This window comes from Arvicola amphibius, chromosome 17 (genome assembly GCF_903992535.2).
Source record: "Arvicola amphibius chromosome 17, mArvAmp1.2, whole genome shotgun sequence".
NCBI lineage: Eukaryota > Metazoa > Chordata > Mammalia > Rodentia > Cricetidae > Arvicola > Arvicola amphibius.
In genome coordinates, this window is record NC_052063.2 from 21276539 (window position 1) to 21283795 (window position 7257).

The following is a 7257-nucleotide window of genomic DNA, read 5'->3' on the forward strand; positions in this document are numbered from 1 at the left end:
CCTAACAACCTTTTGGCCCCAACCCACCACATTCAAAACAACTTGCAAGAATGGGAAAACTCTAACCTTATGGCATATATATATCAATGATAAAAGGTTTTGTAATAAAATTCGTTGCCTTGGAAGAAAGTGTATTTCCCTAGAATATTTATATAACATCCATTTACATGAATTGAGATCACGTCTACAGTAGCTAACGTGTGACTTCCACAATAGCACAGTCTTCTAGTGAAATTCAAATCCAGTACAAATGAAATTCCTCATTTGCTTTGTTAAACCTAACACATTGCTGGTTCCACGATTTTTTTTTCCCAGAATTTGTCTTATCATTGAGATACCAAAAAAATCTATCTCTAAGATGAATTTTAGCACTATGAGTTTCACTCTTTTATTATAATACTATGATAATATAAGATTACCTATTACAATAAAATAATCTGAAAAATTCTACATATGCTTTCAAGCTGTGTGTTGTGTGATTATGCCTGAGATGTTTCATATAATTTATTTTACATGTGAGATCTATCTTAGCATTACCATATGAGGACAGGTACTATTTCATAAATCATATCTGTATTAGTCATTACTTCAACTCAAAGTTTAGACCCTAAAGTCATCACGCTATAGATTATAAGGACATTCATTTTTCAGGTTGCTGTAGAGTGACTGGTTTTGCACTATCCAATGGGGAAAGAAGTAATGTTTCTCCAACACGTTTCCTCTTGTCAACATCTTACTTCTGCACCTCTCGTGTTCGCTGAACTGCTACAACATGCTGGATTTACACAATCTAGAACATTACATGAGGTACTAAATAAAGTGAGTGGAACTAGTTTCTCATGCCTGTGATCCCTGCTTGTATCGTCAACATTAGTGTGCACCTGCCTTCAAATTGCTGAGAGAAGGTATTTTAAGGTCCTGGGGAGCAAGCAGTAATGGTTTCAATCTCAAGGATTGTAGTTTGCTTCTCTCAATGGTTTTTCAGTTCTGTGTATTGTTTATATGGTTAGCATTTTCTGGGAGAATCCTTTTATCACCAGAGTTTAGGATGTATCTATCATCCTCCCCATACCCCCAAAAATGTATCTACTGCTATCGTGTAGTCTAGGAGCTTCTTGTGTCTTAGCCTAAATGTTCTTAGAGTCTGAATTATAATCATGACTCCATATTGAAGGAAATCTAAGTCCTCTTCTTGCTTTGGCTTTGGTTTCTGGGAATATCCCTTAGAGCTATGTGGAAGCATCAAGTGATTTCTGTGGTTAACTATCTTACGTATCTCCTCCCAGCTTTAAATTTAAAGGTAAATTTAAAGATCATTATAAATTACCATATTACCAAAACAAAAACACCGAACATTAAAGACAGGCTTTGTTCCTTTCATGCATTTTAAATATTTGTTTTCTTTATCAGCTTGATTGTGGCTTACCTTCCCAGCATAATTACAAGTGAAAATTATTCAAAACAAATAACTGCAAGATTTGTGAAGATTTTTAAGAAATAACGTCCAAACAACTCATCGTCACATCATATTTCATAAATTAACCACGTAAAATTTGGTAATTAATATTAATAACAAAATGATATTAACAACACCCAACCAGTCAGATTCCTCAATGCCATGACTGGATGGTTTGCTATCGCACCAAGATCCCAGGTCAAACAGCAACAACCCAGCTTACAATGGCTGCCACTGTAACCTCTAGATAGTGCCTGGAGTCGGTTTAATCGCACATGTCCACTGCTTTGAAATGGTTGGTTCTGAATGGTCTTTGGAGATACGGTCTTCCATGATTTTTCAACAGAACACACATCAGTATGAAAACAACCAATCACAACAAAATGACAGATAATAGTTCAGAGATCTCACTACTATGGTTTAAAATGTTATGTTAGATGACATGACACACCAAAGAACAGGGCATATAAACCACCTGGAAAGCTAATCCAAAGGGGGTCACAATACTAGACAAAGGAAATAAGGAAAAGAACAAGAGCCCCCCCACCGAAACAATCCCATAATGTAAGTTCCATTAAAAATCATTCTAAAACTAATTAACGATGGGGAATGTGATTAAATTCAAGGTGTTCTGAGACAGTTGGGGCAAATGGAGGGTCTGAATGGTGATTTTTAAATGACATCCAAGTCTACCAAGCAGGAAAAATTGCTTATGTAGCTGATTGAGAGACCTAGTGTGTGTGGAGCAGAATGGGCAAAGGGAGCGCCAGGAGGAGGGCCGGAAGGAGGAGATAACAAAGTGAGGAGAAAGCAAAGCCTTTGAGCTATTTCTCAAAAACCACTGAAGCTAGTGGAGCATCTGAAGCAAAGGAGCAACAGAGGACTGTATGCATGTGTGCATACCCGTGCAAGGATGAACCCACAGAGACATTTACACACGTGCACCTATCTCTGGTGACTCAAAAAGCCAGTCTATATTCAAGGACACCCATCAATGAAGGAAAGCAGGCATGGGAAAAGTCCATAAAAGATGAGAGCCAGTTGGTCTCGGATAGAACATGTGCAGCCTGGGAAAATATTTAGAAATAAACTAATAGAATTTGCTCTTTAATCAAATTGGCTTTTAGAGAAGGAAATGTAAAGGAGGGTGGTTTCTGGGATGACTAATTGAATGGGCAGTAATGTTATTTGTGGCCACAGACCTGAGACAAAATACAGTTTTGGAGAGCATGAAATACACTGCAAGTTGTTTTATTCATGAAAATGGATACAGGTACCCTTTGTTGTCATCTGGTTTCTGTTTGTGTGGCTGCTTGGTTAGCTTTGTTTTTTTTTTTTTTTTATTTTCAACTATTTTGGTTTAGTTGGCTAGTCAGGTGTTCATTTGTTTTGGGTGGGAAGGGAGGTCTTTACGCAGCAAAAATTGCCTGAAACTCTTCTGTAGACACTGCTGGCCTTGATAATGAAATCCTCTTATCTCAGCCTCCAGAGTACTGACATCATCTGTAGTACTGGAAGTGACTTTGGGTGGTTATTTTAACGCAGATAGAAATGGTGTCATAAAGAATAAAGTGCTGAGAAGATAAGAGAGGTTGCTGAAGAGGGAACGATTTTGAGGAGGCAGGGATCTTCTCTTAAGGAGTATTAAAGCCAGGGTGTGCGATAATAGGCACATAATACACATCACACAGGTACACACAGCAATAAAACACATGACAGGGAGCTGTCTTCAACAGTGCTGGTGTGTGTCACCTTTAGAATCCTAAAGGAAGCTTCTAACATAGAAAACCAGACTGTTGGTTTGCAAAAAAGACAATAAACCAGGGATATAGCTCACACGTTTTGTTGTTGTTGTTCTTGGTTTTTTTTTTTTTTTAAGATGAGGTTTCTCTGTGTAGCCTTGCTGTCCTAGAACTCGCTCTGTAGACCAGGCTGGCCTCAAACTCAAGATCTGCCTGCCTCTGCCTCAAGTGCTGGGATTAAAGGCGTGGGCCACTACCCAGTTATCACATTTCTAATCCTAGAGAGGCTGAGTAGCAGAAGTTTAAACCAGCCTGGACTACAGAGTGAATCCGAAAGAAGACCAGGTTACGTGACACACTGTCTTAAACAAATATGATTTAGTATTAAATCAAATTAGCTTGACAACCAAACTGAGTGTGGTGATAATAAATCTGAAATCGCACTAGGTGTATGAATAACAGTATTAGTACATCAACCATGTCAGAGGCCATTATGAAGTGTCACTGAACAGTGGCAGAATTTTAAGGATAGTACTAAAACATAAGTTAATCATTCCTGGGAAATCAAGTCTTCTGTTCACCAGCTCGTCCTCCACACCTTGTCCTGCGCTCCTGAGACCAGGGTGGTTTCCAGCTCTAGCCTCTGGCTCACTTAGCAGTGGACAAGGATCTACGGACTTGTAAAGGGAGGGTATCACACTTTCAATGGCAACTGTGCTGACATCTGGAGTGAGCATGCTTTTATGCCCAGTGGACTCCAGGTAAATACTTAGCACGCTGGGCAACGTAAAGGACCATGGTTTGCAGCATCTGTGGCTTCCCATGATATAAATCTTCACAGTTTTGCCAACTTTGAGTACAGTCTAATTGCAGCTGGCTCGTAAAATTCCTGCGAATTTCCTAATCACCACTCACAAGCCAGTAAAAACTAGATCAAGTACACAACTGTACTCCAGTTAAAAAGCCTCATTACAGCACGGTATATAGCAAAGGCTAACACGAGTGGACCTCAGCCATTGCAGGATTTTACCTATGCTCGTCTCTATGACATTTGCCTCATGCTCTGCATGGAGAACGTTAGCAAGCCAAGTATTAAACTTAACAGAGTCACATAAACTTTGTTCATCTAGCCAATCTTTCTACTTTATTTTCATCCAGCAGTGCTTGTGTGCAGAAAACTGATTTTCCCTTAACCTGAGCTTATATTTTTTTAATTTATTTATTAAAAATTTCCACCTCCTCCCATCCTCCCATTTCCCTCCCTCTCCCCCATTCCTCCTCCCCCTCCCTCTCCAGTCCTAAGAGAAGTCAGGTGCCCTGCCCTGTGGGATGTCCAAGGCTCTCCCCGCTCCATCCAGGTCTAGGAAGGTGTGCATCCAAACAGACTAGGCTCCCAAAAAGCCAGTACATGCAGTAAAATCAAAACCCGGTGTCATTACTGTTGGCTTCTCAGTCCGCCCTCATTGTCAGCCACATTCAGAGAGTCCGGTTTGATCACATGCTCATTCAGTCCCAGTCCAGCTGGCCTTGGTGAGCTCCCATTAGATCAGTCCCACCTGAGCTTATATTTAATCAAGTCCTTTCTCCTCATTTGTGCCAGGTATTGCACATTATCAAGTCATTTGTTGCAAGCACAGAGAAGCCCTCTGCTGGTCACTTTTGGAAGTCAACGTCTAAGACAAGGTTCTGCACGTCCTGGCCCTGCCTGGCAAACCTGGGCCAAATTGCGCACTCTGTCTTGAAATGCCAGTAGGTATGAATGACTTGGAGACTTCTAGGAGAGTTTGCTGTGACTACAGGAGACGAGTTAGCTCATAAATCAATGTTGGGTGAGTCCATAGATCCGTTCTAATCCAGCCAGAGAAACTAAAAATCATCAACTTCATTTTAAAATTGACATTCTTAATTCTTCCAAGGGGGAATGGTCTGCTTGCTAGATACATGAAAAAGAATTACGCTAAAAAGAAGATATGAGGTTTTGTAACTTATTTTCTAAATAGCAGAGCTAAGCCAGATGTTTGTAAGAATGATTTGAAAGGGTGAAAAACATCTTCCGTGTCTCATTATTTCTCATCCTTTCTGTATGATTCAACCACCATATTTTGCTATGGCTTCTTGCTTGTAGTATTTTGGCAACATGGAGTTGGTATTTCTTTTTTAAAAAATATTTATTTATTTATTATGTATACAATATTCTGTCTGTGTGTATGCCTGCAGGCCAGAAGAGGGTACCAGACCCCATTACAGATGGTTGTGAGCCACCATGTGGTTGCTGGGAATTGAACTCAGGACCCCTGGAAGAGCAGGCAATGCTCTTAACCACTGAGCCATCTCTCCAGCCCTGGAGTTGGTATTTCTATGATTGATTTTCAATAGGAAAATGCAATAAAGTTTATTCATTTTCTATAGTTTTTAAGACCTAGGGAGGAAACTGGGCAAAATACATATTAACTTTACATCAGAAAAGAATCAACGTAAAAGCTATATTGCAATATGGCTTTTAGCATATTCTCTGGTATAATGTCATATAACGGAAAACAAGTTCCATTTGTACAAGTATTTATTATAACTATGTTGTCAGCTAGTCGTAACTATAATTAAACTCACAGCTGAAAAGATGCATAGCAGTGGTCGTGTTTCTTATCCTGGTCATTAGAGAAAAGCACTCTGGTTTTCCTGTGTAGCTTAGTTATAATTATCCTTGGTGATCTTTCCAAGTGCTTTAAAATTGCAATGTAAGGATCATTCTGCGTGGTTGGAGAACGTGACAGAAATGTTCTCTGGCTACAAAAACATCAGAAATTAACTTTGGCCAGTTTAGAAACAAAGAGAACTTGCCAGAAAGTTCCAGGGGAATTCCCCAGAGCTGTGAGGATGATTAGACGGGTGTCTTAGATCCTAGGTTATCATCCATCTCAGCTCAGACATTCCCATGGCTTCCTTTTTCCTACAAACTGCTGAAGAGCTGAAGTCCCCAAGGGACCAATTGGTCACATGCTTTGGTCACGTGCTTAATGTCTGGTTACATATAAGTTTCCTGGGACACCTCAGCTTCCTTGGTTAGCTTTCTAAGACTCCATATCTTTAGAGGAACACAATTCAAAACATCAAAACAACAACAACAACAACAAAAAGAAAACCGTGACGTTAGGAAGAGGCGAGAAAAACAAGAAAGATTCACCACACTGCTGCTTTTATTATGCGCTACACCACCACCTCCATCAAGGGAAGAGAAGCAGCCACCTCACTCGGTCTCAGTTTCTTTCATAAAATGGGACGGGTACAACGGATGGCTTCAAAGATCTAGATTTTGTGCACGAAGGTTACTGGGAGACCCTGAAATCGCCTTGGAAAATGTCTCCAACTAGACAAGGGACCTGGCCTTATACCTACAGTCCCAGTTCCTAACACCCTTTCCTCTCAGTACAGCGCAGTCCTTTGCAGACACCTCCCGCTCCCCCAGCTCTTGGACCTGAAAGAAACCAAGAGGTTCTGAAACTCAGTGAACTCATGGAAAAACCTAAACACGAATATACTTCGCTGCAGTGCTTACATGAATAAATTATGTCACAAAATTTAACATTTTTTCTCATTAAAAGGTAGCATTCACAGCAATATATGCCATAGTGAAGAATACAGTTCTTTATATTATTTTGTTGTTGTTGTTGTTGTTAAAATGAAAGTTTAAAAGTACTTTCACAAAAATACGAAAATTTATCCTCATAAAGCAAAGCCTGGTGCTCCATCTAGAGGACAGTTTGAGTTCTTCCATTTAAGGGGTTTAGAGGGCTTCTCAGAGATGTCTGCAGCATGCTAATTCTTGCTATAATCAATCTTACAATTTTCTAGATCATATCTCATTTTTTAAAAATATTGTGAATAGGCCCATTTCATCTAAAACTGGAAAACTGGTGATTTTCTGAGGGCTGGTTTTATGTTTTTAGTCATAAAATATGTACTCTGGACTTACTTCTCAGTTTTTAATGGGTTAAAAAAAATTAAATATGAGAAGCCAGAGATGTTGGAAAGATGTTGGAAAGCACTTGAAACAGAAACATG